We start from the raw sequence: 24633 nt of genomic DNA, 5'->3' as shown, positions 1-24633 counted from the left end.
GAGGTGGGATCCCTCGCTAAGTCCGAGGGAAAAACCGAACCTGGAGGGTAAACAGATGATGATGATGATGATAAGTGACGACTTAAAATAATCACGGAATAGTTTAAAATTACCACTATAATTGTTCCAATATCGTATGCCGCATTCCAGGATTTTTCAGGATATCCACCGTATGTTTGGGTGCACTACCTCTGCTTCCGAGTAGCAGAACCATCGCGGACCCGTTTTCTGAAAGAATGTTTTGTCCCTCAATCAGATATGGGTTGCATGGTTCATAAATCTTATATTCCAACCATATGTCGTGCCACTTAAAAGTAGAAGTTTGAAGTGCCCAGTATGGTACCAATGGAACCACGTATACACCTCAATGTTCTCCCTAAGATATTTTTAAAGGCCGCACTGCCCTTCCGTTTTTATAGACCGTCCGGCTAACATAACCTAGATATACAGTATGTTAGTTACATAAAGAAAAAACCAAACCGCATGGTGCAGCAGCCCGGAAGCGCCATGGCCTACCAAGCGACCACTCCTCAGCCCAAAGGCCTGCAGATTACGAGGTGTCATGTGGTCAGCACGACGGATCCACACGGCCGTTATTCTTGGCTTTCTAGACCAGGTAGTTACATGTTGTTATTACATATTTGAGTCGTTGGGTGCTCTAAATTAACACGTAAATGATAAATGATAAATCTTCATTATTGTCAACATAATTGAACCATTTACATCAAAGTTTTTTTAATGCTGTTTGTTCGGGGCGTCAGCCTACAAAGATCATTTGCCCCTACTTGCAACATACGTGAGGAACCTGTGTGTATTTTGTAAATGGCGGAAGTGTAAAGTGTTGAATGTGAGGAAAGGAACGTTAAGGACAATGATATTAATCATTTACAATTTAAAACCCCTGACCCGGCCGGGAATCGAATCCGGGGCCTACGGGTGACGGGCGGACGCGTTTCCCCCTAAGCCGCAGAGCCGGACACATTGGAGTTTAAAGGTTTAGCTTGGCTATTTTGTAGCGTCGAGCGTGAGCAGTTTCTGGATTTGCGTGGAATTGCATACGAGCACTCGATTCCGCACGTTACAACCCCGTATGGCACTCCGCAGCAACTGAGTGATAAGCTCCGGCGTTACATGATTATGTACGAGCAGTAGAACACTAGAAGTTGAAAATATTCTGTTATGTCTTGTTGATGATGATAACACTAAAATACAATAGTTCATTCTTACAGTTAAATGTTTACCTATAATTGAGATTGAATTAAGGTGCAGTAAAGCTAATGCAGTGAGTTGGCAGTTGCGTTCAACAGTATTCTGCAAGAAGAAAGTCAGCTCCCGACGAAACTATCTTTACATCGGTCTGTTTTCAGACCAACTTTGCTTTACGGGAGCGAAAGCTGGGTGGACTCAGGATATCTTATTCATCAGTTAGAAGAAACAGACATGAAAGTTGCGAGAATGATTGCTGGTACAAACATGTGGGAAAAGTGGCAGGATGGTACTGGGAATGAGGAGATAAAGGCTAAGTTAGGAATGAACTCGATGGATGAAGCTGTACGTATAAACCGGCTTCGGTAGTGGGTCATGTGAGGCGAATGGAGGAAAATAGGTAACTTAGCAGAATAATGGACTCTGTTATGGAGGGTAAGGGAAGTAGAGGGATACGAAGACGACGATGGTTAGAGACGATTTAAAGATAAGAGGTATAGGACTAAATAAGGCCATAGCACTAGCTGCAAATAGAGAATTGTGGCGACGTTTAGTAAATTCACGGAGGTTTGCAGACTGAACGCTGAATGGCATAACGGTCTATAATGATGGATGGATGGATGGATGGATGGATGGATGGATGGATGGATGGATGGATCCTGAGGGGAATAAATTGAAATGCTATCATATTCATTTTTTACGTAGTGTTCCCTGCCCGGCTACTCATTCCTGCAACCCATCTGACGAAAATTTCTGGGGATATCACTACACCTAATTTCATGAACGAATGAACGGCGTTCGCATAGTGTACAGAAGTCGACTTATCAGGAAGAGGGCTACATCTCTTTTCATATGCATCTTCTTCTTCTTCTTCTCTTTATCTGTTTACCGTCCAGGGTCGGTTTTTCCCTCGGACTCAGCGAGGGATCCCACCTCTACCGCCTCAAGGGCAGTGTCCTGGAGCTCCAGACTCTGGGTCGGGGATACAACTGGGGAGGATGACCAGTATTTCTCCCAGGCGGCCTCACCTGCTATGCTGAACAGGGGCCTTGTGGAGGTATTGGAAGGGATAGACAAGGAAGTGGGAAGGAAGCGGCCGTGGCCTTAAGTTAGGTACCATCCCGGCATTTGCCTGGAGGAGAAGTGGGAAACCACGGAAAACCACTTCCAGGATGGCTGAGGTGGGAATCGAACCCACCTCTGCTCAGTTGACCTCCCGAGGCTGAGTGGACCTCGTTGCAGCCCTCGTACCACTTTTCAAATTTCGTGGCAGAGCCGGGAATCGAACCCAGGCCTACGGGGGTGGCAACTAATCACATTAACCACTACACCACAGAGGTGGACCGTTTCACATGCTTCTACAGGGATTTCAGGCTTTGTGACTGGACCACATGTCCAGGGCAGGTGTTATTCAAGTAGTGGTAAACTGTATAACACAACACACGTTACTTACTAGATCTGTAGACACACAAACACGGCTTCACTGATACGATTCGCGATGGATTCGCATCTTGCCGTCGGTAGCCATGAACATGGCTTTACGAGCTCTTCCCATTGCCACATTAAAGAAATACCTTAATTAAGACCGCGGTGACGTGGTCTGCTATCGGTCGTTGGAAACCTTATTTGTTTGTGTAACGTCAAACTGCTACCGATAAGAAAGATAAATATATTACTTTCACATTCTCACCTCAACTTCCTTGGTGTATGGTGGCTTGAAGGTTGTTTCTGCAGCTGCAATAGAAGAAAAGAAAAATAATTTCAGTCACACATTATTTATTCCAAGCTAAAATGTACATAATTATATGCCTAACGTTCATTAAGAATTTTCATTATTTCCAGCCAGTACATATTAGGTAAGGTAAGGGTTATTCTGCCCGAAGGCAGGTCCGAACCTCCGCAGAGGTGTTCCTGAGCCGGAGTTTACGTGCGGTAGGGTGGTCAGTTCCTTTCCAACAGCGCGTGGCAACCCATCCAACTCCTGACCACGCCCAATGTTGCTTAACTTCGGAGATCTCACGGGATCCGGTGTTTCAACACGGCTACGGCCGTTGACTAGTACATATTAAAGGTATAATTATTTATCCAATTCGAAAGTGGAGCGGAGGTCGCATTTTACTATTGCGGGGGCCGCATTCGGCCCGCGGACTTGCGTGCTGGGTAATATCGAACATTATATTATAACTGATGAGGTGATCAGTTACTGGACACAAGTTTTCTTCTGAATATTAAAAGCGGTGAACAATCTGTGAGGAAGTAAGTGAAATAAAAATCCACAGCCTGTTTCCAGTCAGCCGACCGGGTCAGGAATGGAATAAATGAAGCCCCATCTAGCGGCGAGGATAGGAATTGTGCCGGCTGCCGAAGCCTGTCGCACTCCTTTGGGGCAATAATTAATGAATGACAGATGAGATGATATTGGATAGTTTTGCTGGAATGAAATATGGTAGGGCAAAGCGGAATACCCGGAGAGGAACCTGTCCCGCCTCCGCTTTGTCCGGAATTTGAATCACGGAACTCAGGGGTGAGAGGCCGGCGCTCTGCCGCCTGAGCCACGGAGACTTGGAGTAAGTTATATCATTTTGTATAATGTGACAATAGTAAAGACCTCTCCCTGAGTTTGAACTCCTGCTTTACTAACTGACAGTAGTGCAATCTAACCGAAACGGCCTGAACTCTACCATATCAACGAAGTTTAATATATCTTAAGTAGATGTCTCCAATGTTGTTTCTAAGTGTCAAGTAGTGGATTGAACTGTAATTAACTTGATCGGGAATGTTTATGTTTTAGGGTTTGATAACCTGATCGCATGCAGCTTTTTTGAATTTATATACCAATGAGATTACTGCCTAATATTCGGCTCCATGGCTAAATGGTTAGCGTGCTGGCCTTTGGTCACAGGGTTCCCGGGTTCGATTCCCGGCAGGGTCGGGAATTTTAACCATCATTGGTTAATTTCGCTGGCACGGGGGCTGGGTGTATGTGTCGTCTTCGTCATCATTTCATCCTCATCACGACGTGCAGGTCGCCTACGGGAGTCAAATCAAAATACCTACACCTGGGGAGCCGAACATGTCCTCGGACACTCCCGCCACTAAAAGCAATACGTCATTTCATTTTTATTGCCTAATGATGTAATGTTCAATCAATCAGGCAGTTTAATTACGCCATTGCTCCAGAACAGTCAGCCAGCCCCCCCTATACAGCTGTGAATTTGAACCGTACAGTGTCAGTCTTCATCCGGACTTTGAGAGTGCTACGTTAATTGAGATCCCCTTCGGGAGCCGGATGCTAAGGCTGCGGCTGGCGTGAAGATGGTGACATTAGGTAAAGCAAAAATATCATCTAAGTATGTCAAATTTATGTACGTTTGGCAAAGGGCAGATTATAGCGTTCCCCTTAGCATGTAACAGTTATGTCGATTTGCGTTTTCTCTATTTGAATGTAGGTTTTCTCTTTTTCTGTTTAGTTCCAAAATATAGGTCTTCTAGGCAGTTTACGGACTTAGTATAACACCCCAAAAGGGGACTATGTAAAATATAAGTACGCACGAGTGTGTACCCTCTTTTCTATTATTCACTTTGTTTTCTGGTGACGAAGATCATCTAAAATTTTCTTCCCTTCTTTACGGACTTAATCTTTTCTTATCTTAGTCACAAAGTATCATGGCTTATTCTCTGTGTCACCACGCCTTAAGCCCCATTAGGGTAACCGTGAGTGGTTAAGTGGGTTCAGCCTCCATTTCCTTTATGTTCTCGGCCTTTCCGTTAACACTTTTTTTCTATTTCTATGCCTTATAGTATGAGTTTTGATTCCTGAATTTTCTGGATCCTTCAATCCACTTTTCGGGTGTGACTCCCCTGTGAAATAAGGGTCGCGTGTGTGAAAGTTGATTAAGCTTTTAAGTGCAGAAAGGGAAATTCTGCGAAACGGAACTAGGGAGGTCTTCACGCGAAGTCATTAATGTAAATTCGTTTAGGTAAAGTGAGTTCGTGGCTCATGAAGGCATTGTAAACCGTAAATTGTGGTTAAGAGTTCGAGACCACTCTGAAACGTAACTTTGAATTTTTAGCTTTCGATTCTCCCCTAGGTAGCTTTGTTCTAGAAGCTGCGCCTTCTTCCTTGTCGAACAAAGTAAGGTTCTGCATTCCTCAATAAACTTGTCAAAATTTAACTTTTCGTCATGCTTTGTCCGGTAATTTCCCCTCACGCCTCTTTCCCGCTGTGGTGCATTGAAAAAAAGAAAGGTAACACATGATAATAATAATAATAATAATAATAATAATAATAATAATAATAATAATAATAATAATAATAATAATAATAATAATAATAATAATAAGCACTAATTGTGATTTCACATTAAAGCCAATAGCTCCCCAGACCATAATGCTTGGTGTTGGCCCTGTGTGCCTCTCGACAATAAGATCTGGGCGGCCCCTCTCCCCGGTACGTCGGCGCACACGATTCCGGCGATCACTGCGGGCAAGACAGAAGCGCGATTCATCACTAAAGACGACCCTATGTCATTCATCGACCCACGTCGATCTTTCTCGACACCAGGCTAGCCTTACACGGCGCTGTTGTGGGGTCAATGGAACACCTTCTGCAGGGACACGGGCTCGTAAGCCAGCTACACGCAGGCGATTACCAACTGTTTGTTGTGTAGCGTGGGGTGCCACAGCTGCTCGAATTTGCGCTGCTGTTGCATGGGGTTCCATCCGGGCCATCCGAATGATGCGGCGATCCTCTCTCACAGTTGTCTGTCGGGCTGGGCCTGTGCCAGGTCTACAAGTGTGGGTACCTTAATTTGATCACTGCTGCCATACACGTTGTACCGTAGATCAAGACCATCTACAATAATATCAGACCTTAATATAAAAACAACATGGCCGACGCATCGGTTCCATGAAAACACGCATGTGATACATAAACATAACCTTTGGATTATCGCACTGAATTGCTAAGCTGTCAATAATAACGAACAGAAAATTTACTTTGGGTAATAGACCAACACTAACTAGAAATAGCCTATATTTAGGTAAGCAATATGTGGATAATTAAAAAATATATTTTTTCTACGAGCTACTATGGTAAAGAAAATAGGTAATACAGGATTGCATTCTAAAATAACAGTCCTGGAGGAATATTTGACGCGTTTCAATTCAGTCAATTAATTAATTAATCACTCACCGATGATCTGAATTTAGAGCTGTCATCCAAGTGGCAGATTACGTATCAATAGTCTACCTAGTATTTTCTTAAGTGATTTCAAAGAAATTGGAAATTTATCGAACTGGTGTAGATATAGTAGGGAGCACCCTTGGTAAATTCTTCCTATAAATCAATACTTGTTTTAGAAATACATTTATTTAAATGACCTTTCTGTTACCATATACTTTTAAGTATAATAGCCTACCTCGTTCAAGAAATTTGTTAGAAACATAACCTTTGGCGAATTTCAATTATCTCATAACAATGATTCTGACAATGATCCACGAAACTGCTATATCAATTTCACTTCAGATAATCAATAGGAGAATCTATTTGAAGTTCTCTGGTAGCATGTGCATTTTCGTATAAAGCACTTTAACACCCAAATCGTTGGCAACGTAATAACGTACTGTAAGTGACAGTATATCAGTTGATACCTTGCCCTCTAATTTAACAAGGCGAATATAATCTTCATTCACAGATAAAATAAACAGCTTTATCACTTTTAATAACCTCACTTTTAAAATGGATTGGCACCAACACAGAGTTTTGGACTTATCCGGAAAAAACAGGTCATCAAGCACGCGGAATGCATCCACTCTATTGACAAATGTTTTAATGCACTAATAAAATACTTGTAACTAAGAAATCGTCACGATGAATTAAGAACACTTGATCTGAATGTGAGTGCATCTGCTGTAATATGAATTACATCCAGGCATGTAATACGATCAACACGTCCTAATATATCAAAATAGTTTTAAAACCAAATTTCAATAAAAAACACTCTAAAGTAACATTTCCTAATCAAACCAAACCAACAGAAAGAACTAAACAGATGCTTCGCACATGCTCATGTTTACATTTGAACAAACCGATCGGGCCGCCATTTTTGCTATTATCGATAGCTGCATTAAGGTCTGATATATTGTAGTTGGTCTTGCGTAGATGCCTGTCGGCCAACACGTGCAGCGACAGTCCTTAGCGATAATCCAGCCTCACACAGCCCAATTATCCGAGCCCTCTCAAACGGCGACAGTTGTTGATAGCGTGCTTTTCTCTGTCGTCGTCGAGGCATGTTTGACGGGGAACACTTCACTGCACAGACTGCAAGTCAACTACGCTACACCAGAGTCCGTATACTGGAGTTGATTACTCCGCGACCAATCAAGTGGGAAGACCTGTAGCGACAATGCAATGGGTCTGAAACTTTGATCGTTTACATACCTACATGGCATCGTTCCATATCTTGAAAATCAGCACAAACGACCAATACCTTCATGATGTTGCAATTTCCATTTTCTTAAGTGTATTACACATAGCTTCTTCCTTACTAGTATCCCATCTAATGTATACTACTGTTTCTCTTATATGGCACATTTGTCGTAGCTGTTGAAGTAGACTGGAATTAACACCAACATTTATGAGCCAGAATAATGACGACTGTCTTACTAAGTCTGGGTTAGTTTCCCATGGGCAATCAATAATGTCCTGCTATAAGTTATGAATTAATTTGTTTAATTTTATTTATTTATTTCTATCGTATGACGTTTAGTACTGCGAATGTCTGAGGATATGTTCGGCGCGCCTGGTGCAGGTCTTTCTATTTGACTCCCTTGGGCGACCAGCGCATGTGGATGTGGAATAATGATGATAATGAGGCAGAGAGAGAATTAAACCCCGTATCGGCATGTAGCCTACTCCTGTCTAATAACACTAAGGGGTCTGTTCAAGGCCTACCCTCTCCATTCGATGGACAAATCACAGTCAATAACGTCATATACCCTTACTCCACATGAACACTGCGGAGGAGTTTGGATAATTGAATCCAGGCTTTTGGCACGCAATCTCGTCTAATCGAATCTCATATAATCTGACTATGATGTCACTCGGTGCTTGATAAAACATGCCATTATCATTCTCATCTGCACCCTCACATGATGAATGCAATGAGGCGATTCTCGTCCTAATTCCTCCAAGTGCTGAATCGACCGTCATCCTTCATTTATCAAGCGTGCTTGTCTAACAGATGCAAGGTTGCGTGTTACCACACTCTGCCCTTCCCTTTTCCACACCTGTTAAGTGCACCTCATTTTATCTTCCGTTGTTTCTCCCTTTAGCCGAACTCCTAACACATCCGACGCATCCCCTTTTGCTGACTCAGCCAATTCTAGTTTCTTTTCTCAATCATCCTTACTAAAATTGATAGCTCCCCATCGAATTCCATTTCGTTCAACAAGTTGTTTCCAAGGAGTTCCTCTCTTGTCACATAAAAGTGGGTTTCCATCACTCCCGTCCGAGACCTGCTTAAAGTGTTTCAGCGTGCTCGACAATTATTCCTTTTTTGTGAGGTAAGATGCTAACGTAGTCCGCCTCTGTGGTGTAGTGGTTAGCGTGATTAGCTGCCACCCCCAGAGGTCCGGGTTCGATTCCCGGCTCTGCCACGAAATTTGAAAAGTGGTACGAAGACTGGAACGGGGTCCACTCAGCCTTGGAAGGTCAACTGAGTAGAGGTGGGTTCAATTCCCACCTCAGCCATCCTGGAAGTGGTTTTCGGTGGTTTCCCACTTCTCCTCCAGGCAAATGCCGGGATGATACCTAACTGAAGGCCACGGCCGCTTCCTTCCCTCTTCCTTGCCTGCCCCATCCAATCTTCCCATCCCTCCACTAGGCCCCTGTTCAGCATAGCAGGTGAGGCCGCCTGGGCGAGTTACTGGTTATTCACCCCAGTTGTATTCCAGACCCAAAGTCTGAATCTCCAGGACACTGCCCTTGAGGCGGTAGAGGTGGGATCCCTCGTTGAGTCCGAGGGAAAAACCGACCCTGGAGGGTAAACAGATTACGAACGAACGAACGAAGATGCTAACGTACTTACACGTAGTCGCAGCGAAAATATCTCCTCTAACGGGTTAGGGACCACCGATGGATGATTTAGTTCTAGCAGCCTGAGCACAAGGAGGACTCAGCGATGTCCGCATCCCAAAACAAGCGGTTTCCTGACTCTCAGAGCCATCAAATCAAATCAAATCAAATCAAATCAAATCAAATCAAATCAAATCAAATCAAATCAAATCAAATCAAATCAAATCCGCCTTGATTAGCTGCCATCCCCCAAGGCCCGGGTTCGATTCCCGGCTCTGCCACGAAATTTGAAAAGTGGTACGATGACTGGAACGGCATCCACTCAGCCTCGGGAGGTCAAATGAGTAGAAGGGGTTCGATTCCCGCCTCAGCCATCCTCGAAGTGGTTTTCCGTGGCTACCCAATTCTTCTCCAGGCAAAATTCGGGACGGTATCTAACTTACTGTAAGACCACGGCCGTTTCCTTCCCTCTTCCTTGCCCATCGCTTCCAATCTCTACCCCCACCCCTCAAGGCCCCTGTTCAGCATAGCAGGTGAGGTTGTCTGGAGGAGGTGCTGGTCCTCCTTCCTAGCTGTATCCTTGACAAAATGTCTCAGGTCTAGGACACTGCTCTTGAGGCATTAGAGTTGGGATCCCTCCCTGAGTCCAGGGGAAAACCAACCTGGGAAGGTAAACGGATTAAATAAATAAATAAATAAATAAATAAATAAAATAAATAAAATAAATAAAATAAAATAAGTAAATAAATCAAGTCACTGTAGGGCCTATGGAAAGAAGTTTCTAGCAATATCAGAATCAATTGTCACTTTTTTTTTTTTTTTGGCGTATTGATAGCTGAGTGGTATAGTTCTAGCTGCTCTCCAACGGGGCCGCACTTTGAATGCTGGCCAATGCATACCGAATGTTTGAAATGATAAGCCACGTCCCTGTTGGTCGGCCTCCGCCTAAAACTGGAGGTTCGGTGACTACGATCAGCTTATCAAAAGTCACAAGCTTATTTACCCTATCAAATTCAGGATTATCTGTAGTTCCAAAAGAAACTAAATGACGATTTAGAAACGATTTTCTGATTGGAAAGTCTTTCTAGAAGTAAATATTCCTAAATGCAGATTATTGTGAACAAATAATGAAAAATTAAAAACTTCCTCCGGGCCGGATTTGAACCAGCGACCTATGGATGTCTGATGAGTTAGCCACTACAGTCCACCGCTCTACCAACTGAGCTACCAGAGGAGATATCATGAGTGATATAACAAAGGAAACTTGACTGGTATCAGCTGGACCTGGCACTCATTCAGATAAAGGAGAAAGTAGCATGTGTGGCAAGCATACTACTTTAAACAAACCATTACCCGTCACAAATCGTTTGTTTTATAGAGGCAGGCATTCACGATCAACAACAACCTGTTTTCCAGTCATTGACATGGTCAGCGATGGAATGAATGAACCATATATAGGCTGTTAGTACGATGGGGTCGCCACTCCCAAAGTGATTTATTAATGACTGAGAAATGCTATGAAATGATAATGGAGAGTGTTGCTGGAATGAAAGATGACAGGGAAAACCGGAGTAGCCGGAGAAAAACCTGCCCCGCCTCCGCTTTGTCCAGCACAAATCTCACATGGAGTGACCGGGATTTAAACCACGGTATCCAGCGGTGAGAGGCCGACGCGCTGCCGTCTGAGCCACGGAGGCTCCGTTTGTCCTCCTCAGTGAGGCATCTCACCTCTACCACCTCAAAGACAGTGTCCTAGAGCGCGAGATTTTGGGTCGGGGATAGAACTGGGAAGGAGGACCAGTACCTCACCCAGGTGGCCTCACCTGCTTTACTGCACAGGGGCCTTGTGGGGGGATGGGAAGTTTATTGTTATTATTTTTATTATCAGAATTTCTTCTTTCTTAATCTGCTAACCCTCCAGGGTTGGTTTTTCCTCGGACTCAGCGAGGGATCCCACGTCTACCGCCTCAAGGGCAGTTTCTTGGAGCTTGAGACATTGGGTCAGGGGATAAAACTGGGGAGGATGACCAGTACCTCGCCCAGGTGGCCTGACGTGCAATACTGAACAGGGGTCTTGTGGGGGATGGGAAAATTGGAAGGGATAGACAAGGATGAGGGAAGGAAGCGGCCGTGGCCTAAGTTAGGTACCACCCCGGCATTTGCCTGGAAGAGAAGTGGGAAACCATGGAAAATCACTTTCAGGATGGCTAAGGTGGGAATCGAACCCCCATTCTACTCAGTTGACCTCCCGAGTCTGAGTGGACCCCGTTCCAGCTCTCGTACCACTTTTCAAATTTCGTGGCACTGCCGGGAATCGAACCCAGGCCTCCGGGGGTGCCAGCTAATCACACTAACCACTACACCACAGGGGCGGACATTATTATTATTATTATTATTATTATTATTATTATTATTATTATTATTATTATTATTATTATTATTATTATTATTAACAAATACATCGCAACTGAGAAATATTCCGGTGGCAGTGGTCACTTCAGCAGTGTGATAATAAGTTATATTTAAAACATAATTACCCAACAACAAAAACAACAGCAAAACAAAATTACAACAACAAAAGTACAACAAGTAATTCCATGGAAAGAAAATATTACAAGAAATAATACTAGTTTCTCATTCTAAATCTGGCATCATAATATATACGAATTCACACACAACTTAAATATGTGTAGTGCTTGACGCTACGGCTTACAATACTATAGGTTGATCTTATGACTAGCATACCATTACAATGATAATAAAGCAAAGTGAAAAACATGATTACCCAACAACAACAACAACAACAACAAGCATATCCATGGAAAGGGGTAGACAAGGAAGAGGGAAGGAAGCGGCCATGGCCTTAAGTTAGGTGCCATCCCCGCATTTTCCTGAAAAAGAAGTGGGAAATCACGGGGAACAATTTTGAGGATGGTTGAGGCGGTAGTCGAACCCCTTCTACTCATTTGACCTCCCGAGGCTGAGTGGATGCCGTTCCAGTCATCGTACCACTTTTCAAATTTCGTGGCAGAGCCGGGAATCGAATCCGGGTGTCCGAGGTTGGCAGTTAATTACACTAACCACTATACCACAGCGGCTAAATTACTAACTATATTTCCATCCAACCAAATCCTCCCCTTTCAGTAAATGATACTCGTAATCTATTTTCAAATTCCTCCAGACCGAATTTGAACCAGTTATGTACCTGATAGCCGGCCCCGTGGTGTAGGGGTAGCGTGCCTGCCTCTTACCCGGAGGCCCCGGGTTCGATTCCCGGCCAGGCCAGGGATTTTTACATGGACCTGAGGGCTGGTTCGAGGTCCACTCAGCCTACGTGATTAGAATTGAGGAGCTATCTGACCGTGAGATAGCGGCCCCGGTCTAGAAAGCCAAGAATAACGGCCGAGAGGATTCGTCGTGCTGACCACACGACACCTCGTAATCTGCATGCCTACTCAGCGGTCGCTTGGTAGGCCAAGGCCCTTCAAGGGCTGTAGTGCCATGGGGTTTGGTTTGGTTTGGTTTTATGTACCTGATATTTCATTGCTGGCGAGACCTGGTGTACTATGTCTTCTTATATGGGCTAGAAGAGATTTGTTACTTTCGTAGATCTATCTCAGTCTCATCCTTGGCTTTGGCGATGTGAAAGTGACTGAGGTACGAGTGATGCCTACAGACGAGAATTATAGGCACTAAAACACTTAAAATAGGCAGGCATATAGGCTCCTAAATTAGCCGAAATAGGCATTTAAATAGGCACTAACGTGTAAAATAGGCAACAATATAGGCATGGAAAAATTACTTATAATTTCATAACACACTCAAGCAACGTTTCAATGTTTTCTGGTAACAATCTTGTTCTCCTGTCATGCATAATGCTTTTGTCATCATCATCATCATCATCATCATCTGTTTACCCTCCAGGTTCGGTTTTTCCCTCGGACTTAGCGAGGGATCCCACCTCTACCGCCTCAAGGGCAGTGTCCTGGAGCTTCAGACTCTTGGTCGGGGGATACAACTGGGGAGTATGACCAGTACCTCGCCCAGGCGGCCTCACCTGCTATGGTGAACAGGGGCCTTGTGGAGGGATGGGAAGATTGGAAGGGATAGGCAAGGAAGAGGGAAGGAAGCGGCCGTGGCCTTAAGTTAGGTACCATCCCGGCATTCGCCTGGAGGAGAAGTGGGAAACCACGGAAAACCACTTCCAGGATGGCTGAGGTGGGAATCGAACCCACCTCTACTCAGTTGACCTCTCGAGGCTGAGTGGACCCCGTTCCAGCCCTCGTACCACTTTTCAAATTTCGTGGCAGAGCCGGGAATCGAACCCGGGCCTCCGGGGGTGGCAGCTAATGACGCTAACCACTACACCACAGAGGCGGACATAATGCTTTTGTACTGAGAGAAAGATCTCTCAATATCACATGAAGTGATTGGACAAAACTTCAATGAAGTCACTTCATCTGGTTTTATTTCGCTGACAGCAGCTGCCTTCCCAGAGGTTCGGTCAGAACTTCCCTTAACTTCTTCCACAATCCTAAATGACTACACCAGGGGCATGCCACTCTTCTTCTCCAACTTGGTGATTGCTCCCGGCAGCTTGTTGAAATTTGAAGAGTACCGAGCTCGATAGCTGCAGTCGCGTAAGTGCGGCCAGTATCCAGTATTCGGCAGATAGTGGGTTCGAACCCCACTGTCGGCAGCCCTGAAGATGGTTTTCCGTGGTTTCCCATTTTCACACCAGGAAAATGCTGGGGCTGTACCTTAATTAAGGCCACGGCCGCTTCCTTTCCACTCCCAGCCCTCTCCTGCCCCATCGTCGCCATAAGACATATCTGTGTCGGTGCGACGTAAAGCCAATAGCAAAAAAGAAAACACGATATTTGAAGATGCTCCGGTTTTTGCAGGGGCATATTAGCTCCCAACATTACAGTGCACTGGTCTGAAGAAATTGGTTGTTGGTCGGTGCCCAAAGTGGACTGGTAGAAATGCTGCGTTGATACAGATTTCTGTACTCGTATCACATGCATCGCAGTATTTCTAAGTTGATCTCTGTGGTATTTTTCTCACATTTGATCTGAAAAGTAATAAAATTGACATAAATTACACTGTCCCTATATCTTAAATTTCTACAGTTGGGCTAATTGGCAATAATGCTTAGTATATATCATGCATTTGTTTCATAAAAGAAGACTAACTATTAGAGATGATGTTTCTAGAAGTACAAAACTTTAAAGTAGGAAAAAGGGAATTCATAATTTACATGGAAGGATTTTCAGTTATAATTTGGCAGTATTGTGTCGAGTTCACCGGGTGAAAAATAGAATTAAAAAGACGTGAAACGATACCGGAGTAGCGTAGAGGAGAGATCCGTCATTAATGCTTACCAAGGACCCACCAAGCTGCCCTTGCAATATTCTTACTTATACAGAAGAATGAAAACGGAGGCACTACGAATCTCAGATTTGTGAACATTTTATTCGTTGCTATTTGCCGGCGTTGGTCAGCCAGGTCAGCTGTCATGAAGACACCCTCGTTGAAAATTAAATAAACAGTATTACTTGCTTTACGTCCCACTAACTACTTTTACGATTTTTGGAGAGGGCAAGGTGCCGGAATTTACTCCCGCAGGAGTTTTTTACGTGCCAGTAAATCTACCGACACGAGGCTGACGTATTTGAGCATCTTCAAATACCACCAGACTGAGCCAGGATCGAACCTGCCAAGTTGGAGTCAGAAGGCCAGTGCCTCAAATGTCTGAGCCACTCAGCCCGGCTGAAAATTAAAAACCGCATAATTTGAAATTGTCGCAGCATGCGCCCATAACCTTATTTTTGTCACAATTTAGCAAGACTCTAGAAGGGATACTAGGGGCTTATTGGTGACTTCATGGCACTAACCTGGGAGCTTACGCCCCTCAGACTCTCTTGGCTTACCCCTCGCCCCCTCCCAAGCACAAAGGTTATTAACCGGACCTCACCAATCCAGACAAACGGTCTTTTCGCTGGCCTGGCCTTGTAAAGATAGTCTTGTCAACCTTGTAAAACACGCTGTGACATCGTCCTAGCCGGGCTACATAGGATCTGCAACCTGTGTTTCGCGAAGGCTTGGCGTGTAATAGAATTAGCGATTTTTAGGAAGTTTTAAAATTGCATTTGAGTTGTGAATCTATTTTCACAGGAAATGAATCACAGTTCAAAATACCGAGAGTACGCACACAACAGTTCTCATCAAAAGGGACGTACAGGGCATATGGGTTGTGCAACATACAGTAGTTCGACGCTGGCTAGTTCTCGCATATGTCTTAGGAGGTTGGAGGTGTTGAAGTCTTCGAGATCAAATTGTTCCTTGTTTCTCCTGATGGAAATTTCCCTAGAACTGTTTCTGGTGACTTCTGAGAATTCCCATTTTTCTTCGTGGGGTAAACAGGTATTGAGAAAAGAGAAGATATTTCTATCGAGCACACTAGCTACAATATAATGCACTGGAAGAAAATTGGCTTTTTTAAAACACAGTTAAAAGGCATCAAATAGGCAATTATACTCCAAATAGGCACAAACCCCTGAAATAGGCATTTATAGGCACAATCAAACCAACGAAATGTAGCTAAAAAGACCCTAAAATGGATTTATATCTCAAAAGCCTACGTTTCTGAACACAGGAACAATGTTTTGTTTCTCGAATAGCGCTAAGAGACATGCAATTTAATATAATCTTACTCACTGCGTTTGCAGTAACTTACGTAGAACTCCGTATACCAGGTATAATGCCGTAGCGAAGCACGGGCACATTTGTTAGTTAAAATATAAGGTAGAAATAGTTACATCTTATCTATTTATTCTATTGCGTAGCCTAAATTGAGTTCTGAATGGTCTTCACTGGTATCTTGTCATGACAGAAAAACATAAACATCTGGTTTTAACAGTAAATAAAAACTGGAAGCAACATAATTACCTCCATATATGTGATTCTCCTTTAAGCAGCGATCCTCTTCTTTTTCCATTAGTGTCCACATGCTATGATCGTCTTGTTGCTGGAAAAGTAAAATTATTGTTAACCAAATATTTCGTCTTTCTTTTCTGCTAGCGGCATAACTCTGCACTCGCACATCGAAGGTTTCTGGGCACGCAAGGATTTAGAAAGGTCAGAAAAGGGGAAGTAGCGCCCGTGGCCTTAAATTACATTAGACTAACGTGAAATTGAGAAACCATGGAAAACTATCTTCAGGGCTGCCGAAGCTGGGATTCGAATACCGCATTTCGTGAATGCACAAAAATATGCTGATTAGAGAACAGATTGAATCAAAATCCATTAAAATAATAAATAAATTAATAAAATAAATAATAATAATAATAATAATAATAATAATAATAATAATAATCTTTATTCGAATCAGAAGTAAAATAGAATAACACTACATTTAAAAGAAACAAACTATATACACAGATATATACAAGTAAAAGGTCTTCAGCCGCCTCTATGGTGTAGTGGTTAGCGTGATTAGCTGCCACCCCCGGAGGCCCGGGTTCGATTCCCGGCTCTGCCACGAAATTTGAAAAGTGGTACGAGGGCTGGAACGGGGTCCACTCAGCCTCGGGAGGTCAACTGAGTAGAGGTGGGTTCGATTCCCACCTCAGCCATCCTGGAAGTGGTTTTCCGTGGTTTCCCACTTCTCCTCCAGGTGAATGCCGGGATGGTACCTAACTTAAGGCCACGGCCGCTTCCTTCCCTCTTCCTTGCCTATTCCATCCAATCTTCCCATCCCTCCCCAAGGCCCCTGTTCAGCATAGCAGGTGAGGCCGCCTGGGCGAGGTACTGGTCATACTCCCCAGTTGTATCACCCGACCAAGAGTCTGAAGCTCCAGGACACTGCCCTTGAGGCGGTAGAGGTGGGATCCCTCGCTAAGTCCGAGGGAAAAACCGAACCTGGAGGGTAAACAGATGATGATGATGATGATGAAAAGGTCTTCAACAATATATGCCATACAGTTGTCCCACTAATTCGGCCCAAAATTTGGCCACTTCAAGGGCATTTGGACTGGCCAGCACCAAGTCTTTCATTGTGCAATTTGATGGACACAGGGTGCACCATAGCAGGTGTTCGGTTGTCTGAAGTTCACCACAGTCACAAAAGGCCGTATCGATGGGGAAGTTCCATTTTTGTAGATTCACTCTGGTTCTAACCAATCCAGATCTAAGTCTGTTTAAGGACCTCCATATCAACCAGTCCTCAGTGTGACCGGAAGGCAAGAACTTCCAGTGGTTCCATCCATTTTGAGAGGCCAGGGGTCTTTTGTTTCCATTTGGTAATCCTGACTTTGTCCGATGATCCTTCCAGGTGATCTGAAGATGTTAAAAAGGCTTTCCTGGACTTCAGTCTTCTTTGGGCGGGTTGGCATCCAAAAAGTGGATGTGAAGGCATTAAATTTGTTTTAAGACTTTTGTTATTAGCAGCAGCAATAATAATAATAATAATAATAATAATAATAATAATAATAATAATAATAATAATAATAATAATAATAAACCTTTGCTGTTTGGGTGATCAGTCCATAAACTGGATTGATGCAGCCCTCCATGCCACCTTATCCTGTGATAGTCCTTCCTTTAATTTACACGTAACTACTGTATCCTACATCTACTCTAATCTATTTGTCATATTCTTACCTTGGTGTACCCCTACTATTCTCACCATCTACACTTTCCTTAAAAACAACTGACCGAGCCCGATATCTGCAGTGGCTTAAGTACGGCCAGTATCCGGTATTCGGGAGATAGTGGATTCGAACCCCACTGTCGGCAGCTCTGAAGATGGTTTTCCATGGTTTCCCATTTTCACATCAGGCAAATTTCGCCTAATCGTTATCCTCTCACCAATTCTGGTCAGTCTCTCCTCATTAGTGATTCGATCTACCCATCTCTTCTGTAACACCACATTTCAAAAGCTTATATTCTATTTCTTTCTGAGCTACTTATCGTCCATGTTTCACTTCCATACAGTGCTGCGCTCCAGAGGAAAGTCTTCAAAAACATCTTCGTAATTCCTATATCAATGCTCAAAGTGAGCACATTTCTTTTCTTAAGAAGGGCTTTCTTGTTTGTAATACCCAGCATTTCATGTCTTCCTTACTTCTGCCATCATTAGTTATTTTACTACCCAAGTAACAGTATTCATCTACTTCCTTAAAGGCTTCATTTCCTATTCTAATATTACCTGCATTACCTGACTTCGTACGACTGTACTCCATTGCTTTTTTATGGACTTATATATTTTCATCTTGTACTCATTACCCGAGACTACGTCCATATCCTTCAACAATAGTTTCAGATCTTCTGCAGTCTCAGATAAAATAACAATATTATTGGCAAATCTCAGGGTTTTGATTTCCTCCCCTTCGATTGTGATTCCCTCTCCAAATTCCTTTTTGATTTTCTTTACTGCCTGTACTATATAAACATTTCAAGGCAAGGGAAGGGGGGGGCAAACGACAACCTGCCTCCGTTCTCCGTTCTGGATTGCTACTTCTTTTTCAAGGCCCTCGATTCTTATCACTGCAAGTTTTATATACATTGAGCATAATTCTTCGTTCTCGGCATCTGATCCGGATCACCTCCAGAATCTCAAATTGTTTTTTCCAATCAACATTTTCGAATACCTTTTCTAGATTTACGAACGCCATGTACGTGGACTTATCCTTCTTAACTCAATCCTCTAAGATCAGGCGTAAAGTCAGGATTACTTCACGTGTTTCTACATTCTTCTGAAGCCAAATATATCTTCTCCCAACTCAGTTTCAGCTTGTCTTTCCATTCTTCCGTAAATAATACGTGTTACAAATTCGCAGGCATGAGCTATTAAACTAATGGTGCGGTAGTTTTCACACTTGTCACCATCAGTTTTCTTGGGAATAGGTATAACAACATTCTGCCGAAAATCGGATGGCACTTCTCCCGTCTCATACGTCTTAAACATTAAATGCAATAACCTCACCACGGTGGCTTCAGCTGAAGCGGTCAGTAATTCAGAGCGAATATCATCAATTCCAGGTGCCCATTTAATCAGCATCAACAGCTTCTTCTTGCTCCAGAACCATATTACCTACGTCTTTACTTTGATACAACTGTTGGATATGTTCCTGCCATCTTTCTGTCTTGTCTTCGTTCTCAGGAAGTGGTTTTCTATCTGAGCTCATAGTATTCATACACCTAGTTTTCCTTTCTTCAAAGGTTTCCTTGATTTTCCTCTATGCAGCATTTACCTTTCCCACGATCATACAACCTTCAACAACTTTGCACTTTTCCTTCAGCCATTCTTCTTTAGCTGTCCTGCACTTTCTATACACTTCAATTTTCAATCGCCTGTATGCTTTTCTGTTCTCCTCATTTTTTTGCATTCTTGTATTTTCATCCTTCATCGATCAGGTATAGTATCTACTGAGTTATCCATTGATTCTTAGTTTATCTTTCCTTTCTTCTTAACATTACTTCAGCAGCCCTAATTACCTAATTCATGACTGTCCATTCTTCCTCTATTGTGTTTCCGTCAGCCTTTTCATTTAGTTCTTGTGCAATATGTTCCTTGAAACAATCTCTCACGTTATTTTCTTTCAACTTGTCTGTATACCATCTCTTTTCATTCCTTCCGTTCTTCAACTTCAGATGGCATTTCTCGACCGGCAAGTTGTGATCAGAGTCCACGTCTGCTCCTGGGAAAGTTTTGCAATCCAACACCTGCTTTCTGAATCCTTGCATAATCATAATTAAGTCTATTTGATACCTTCCAGTGTATCCAGGTCTCATCCACCTAGTGTATACAGCCGTTGTTTGTAGTGTTTGAACCAAGTATTAGCAAGGAATAAATTGTGATTGCTGCAGAATTCAACCAGCCGATTTCCTCCTTCATTCCTTTGTCCTAATCCGAATTCTCCTACTGTATTACTTTCTCCTCTTTGGCCTTCCGTTGCCTTCCAGTCTCCCATCACAATTACATTCTCGTTATCTCCAACATACTGCATTAAACCTTCTAGATGCGTAAAGCGATTCAAGCTAATTATGAGCAATTGTACTATTGCATCACAGTTGAGGATGGTCTAGGGAGTGGTCTTATTGAAACTAAGATGGTGCTCAAACAAGGATGCAAATTATCTCCCATTCTATTTTTGTTATTTATAAATGACGTATTAAAAGGACATGGAGGAGACAAGTGGGTCTGCCTGGTATTAGGCCAGCAGCAAATTCTAGGACTGATTTTTGCGGATGAGGTTATCTTGTTGGCACTGACAGCTGGAAGCTTACAAAGGCATCAGCGAGGTGGTGTGAGTATCTTTCGCGAGAAAACGGACGTTAAGAATTAATAGTGGAAAGATGAAGGTGATAGTTTGTAAGAAAGGTGGATATAGATTATCCCGGGAGCAATGGATGATAAGGGGGCAGACAATTGGAATAACTAAAAAATTTAGAGTACTTGGGTTTAAAATTGAGCAATAATGGTAGGTAGTAGAGGAAATAAATCAAGCGAAATGGAAAGTACTACTCACGCTCTCAGTAATTGAGATTTTAGAAACTAAATTCCCGAATATAGTATGTAAAATTAAGAAAATAGTTTTTCAGGCAGTGGTTAAAAGTAGAGCAATATATGGACGAGGAATTTGGGATATGGAGAAAGAGTGTGGGTCATTGCATCAATTAGTGAGTAAGTATAGCAAGATTGTAATACGTCTCTCATTTTGTATGCAAATGACGGTGTAGGATTAATGTGTAATGAGTGTATTATTGTAGACATGTTAAAGAAAGTTATACATTATTGTATAATATTGAAAAAGGGAGAGGGGCTTACGTATGCTCCTGAAGACTGCGTATCAACATCAGATTTCCAGTAAGGATGGAACCTACTGGGTGGATACGTTGAGGATGATGCTTGAGTGGTTGGGGCTGGGAGAGTATTGGGGAAGAGATTGGGTCAACAGAAAAGGTCTGTATTGGAAGTTGATGGAAAGAAGAGTAATGGATATATATTGTACCAGGAACGCACGGCACATGCCGTATTTACTAAGAGCAAAGTCGTATAATTATTAAGCACTCCGAGAACTCCAAACTCGATGTGTTTACATCTGCCAGGACGAGCCAGCATGTGAACGAACAGCTGTGCTTGACGTAGATGCAGGAAAAAGACAGACTAGCCCGCCCAACTCGTTAACCTACCTCGTTGCGAACACTGGATACATCTGGAACCATGAGTCATGCATTCGAGAACTTTCGATTCAGATATTTATAAAATGTTTTTAATAATTGTCGTATCGTCTTGGGAGATATACCATTCTGTAGCTAATCACAAGAACGTTTCATTGTCAAAGCTCATGAAAATCCATCAAGGAATTTTCGAGTAAATCCACTTTAAAGTAATTACGTTATCCTATGACGTGCAGACCATGACCGTATAAAAGACGAGGCTACACAGCGATAAACAGACATTCTTAGGCAAGGGCTCTGCAAGGTAAGACCCTATGTTATTCTGTCCGTCGGAAAGTAGAGTCGAGTGAACGACGTGGTGATTATCAAACGAAATTTCAAAATTCTCAGCGTAACTCTCGAACTGCGCAACTTAATATTTAATATTTCTTCGAAAGTGAAATGTTCAATTTATTTCGTTCCTGTGCAAGCGTTAGAAAATTATTTAATATTCCAGTAACTGTGATATTTAAAAGTGTTTGAAATATTTCATAGTTATAACATAAGTGTTTTTATATTTTTTGCTATTCAACACTTAATTGATCCTTAACTAGTGATAAACTTTGAATACAATAGACTATGCCACCGTACTGTCAAATGCAAGCGACTGATAATCCATTATAGTGTCAATCTTAACTGGATTGTACATAATTGCTTCTAAATATTCTTCAGTGACTTTAATATTTTACGGGACTCACTGTGCTAAGAGTTATTATTTACAGTATTTCATCGCTAATAGCAGTGTCTTATGGATAAACTCTTTAATAGCTCTTTTTGTGTGTCAAGTGCGACAGTATTATTTTTCGTTGTGGCAAGTAACCACAGGCAGTGTATTGCAAGTGAACTGTGTTTAGTTTCATCATTTTCATTGGTAAACACACATGAACTGTGTTCCATCATTTCGTTTCTTAAATAAATGCTATCCGCATTTTCAACTTTAACATTTTGGAGTGACATCCATTAATTTCTATCAAGTGAAATTTATTATTGTTTTTTCTGGCAGTCTCGCTCAGTATAGGCGTATGTGTCTGTGTAGTTCTATCTAGTGTCTGTTGCTTTGTTAGTGTGTAGTCAAATACTAAATGATATTTTAATTGTATAATCACGCCAATTGTGCTGTACACACTGGTACACACACACACATATATATATATATATATATATATAAGGAGCAGAGGCAGATTGCAGAAGTCAATCGTTCCTCTTGATATTTATTAGAGTAAGGCAAAACGTTAGTTTAAATATAGAAAATGTAAATAGGAAAACAAGTAGGGTTCTGATATGGTGGTTGATGACAGTAGCGGCGATTGGGGGGGGAGGGGGGAGGCAGTCACCCGCCCACTTTGTGGAAAAAAATGTTCCATTTTAGCCACCTGACTTTTCTCAAGTTTCGACAGACTGTAGAAACTAAGGAGCTATTTAAAAATCACCTAAAATTATAAATTATAAAAAGCAATTTGTACAATCCCTATTTTTTTCAGCTAATTCATTCTTTTAATTGCTTTAATTATTAAGACGAGTACTTAGCGGAAATACTCACAGAATGTCGTTTGTTGCAGCTGAACGATTCATACAGCGCAGCAGCGTGTCGCCCGTGCTACGACGAAGAGTTGCAGGGGTACATTTTTTGCCAATGTCAAGGACACAGGTATGATTCACCCTCTTGCCACGCGCATTCGTCATTCTGGCAGTCTCGCTCAGTATAGGGCTATGTGTCTGTGTAGTTCTATCCAGTATCTGTTGCTTTGTTCGTGTGTAGTCAAATTCTAAATGATATTCGAATTGTTTAATCACGCCAAACTTCTATTTAATTGTAATGCAAGTGTAATTATTGTACCTTTGATGAAAGTATTATTGTATAGTACTGGTATTACCACACTTAAAGTTAGTAGACTCAACCTTTACGTCTGTATCGTAATTCGCTCAGAGAGCATTAAAAAAACGTACCATTTTATAGCTATTTTTAAAATGTTTATGACCTCTCCCCACTCTCTGCTATAGCCCTTATAGCCGGTTACTTTTTGCTGTCTATACATTTTTGTGCCCCCTCCCCACTTATAACTCCTAATCGCCTCTACTGGTTGATGGGGATTAACATGAACAAGGGTTGGATGAAAGGATTAGACCAGGCCTTTCCAACTCGAGCACTTAGTGCAGGGGCGCACCAGCGCTGCATTCGGCAGCACCGTTCCCCTCCTTCCGCACCTACTCCACGCGCTACATTGTATTTTACATCAAGAACAATTATGTGCAAAAAACTTTCGCAACTTTAAATCTGTTATGGATACAGTGTCAAAATGTGTACATTTCTGCAGAAATCCAGGTTTGAACCATCGGCAGTTCAAAGAATTTTTAAAAGATTGCGATATTCCCTTTTATTGTATTGTGCGCTGGTTAAGTTGCGCGAAAGTGCTAGCAACCTTCTTCGCAATAATTGAAGAAATTGGTCTGTTCATGGAGATTAAAGGTTCTCCACAACCAACTTTGTGGAATAAACAATGGGTAGCTGACCTTGCTTTCTTGGCAGACATAACGTCTTATTTGAATGATTTAAATTATTTAATTGGAAGGGAGCACCATGTGCGATAGAATTAAGGCTTTCAATATGCAGAGTTTGTTATTGAAAAGTCAGCTTGAAGCCAGAAATTTTGTCAGTTTTGATTCATTAAAATCATTACATTTGTCTACTTACGGAAATCGTAGAGACTATCAGACGTCGTTACAGACTTTGCACCATGAATTGAATGTCCAATTCAAAGGAATGAATGATATGGCACCTCAACTTGAAATATTTATAACCCCATTTTCAGCGCGTCCTGAAAAATTACAATCATAGTTTGCAAAGAGAGCTGATAAAACTACAGTGAAACGCAGTCCTAAAGGACAGGTACTACCACTACAACGGTGATTTAATTTCCTTTTACAAAGGTGCTCATCCACAAGAATTTCCCAGACTTCATGCACGTGCCTTAAGATTTAATTCAATGTTCGGTACAACTTACGCATGCGAACAGATGTTTTCAGTTCTGAATTTAAATAAATGTAGAACTAGGACTTCTCTGTCTGATGTTTGTCTTAGATGCTGTGCTTAGAATTTCTACTGCCAAATCGATTGTACCCAATAT

The 24633-nt window shown here is 42.3% G+C and overlaps 1 non-coding gene across 1 annotated transcript; it reads right to left on the bottom strand.

Annotated features, from left to right (window-relative positions):
- Positions 1-10427: 10427 nt before the first annotated feature.
- TRNAY-GUA (transfer RNA tyrosine (anticodon GUA)) lies at positions 10428-10517 on the bottom strand. The gene is given in 2 exon segments: positions 10428-10463; positions 10481-10517. It is a non-coding gene; the product is annotated as a tRNA-Tyr (tRNA).
- Between the last annotated feature and the right edge of the window lie 14116 nt (positions 10518-24633).

The sequence above is a fragment of the Anabrus simplex genome, chromosome 6 (assembly GCF_040414725.1).
Source record: "Anabrus simplex isolate iqAnaSimp1 chromosome 6, ASM4041472v1, whole genome shotgun sequence".
Lineage (NCBI taxonomy): Eukaryota > Metazoa > Arthropoda > Insecta > Orthoptera > Tettigoniidae > Anabrus > Anabrus simplex.
This window is presented reverse-complemented; position numbering and strand designations above follow the sequence as displayed.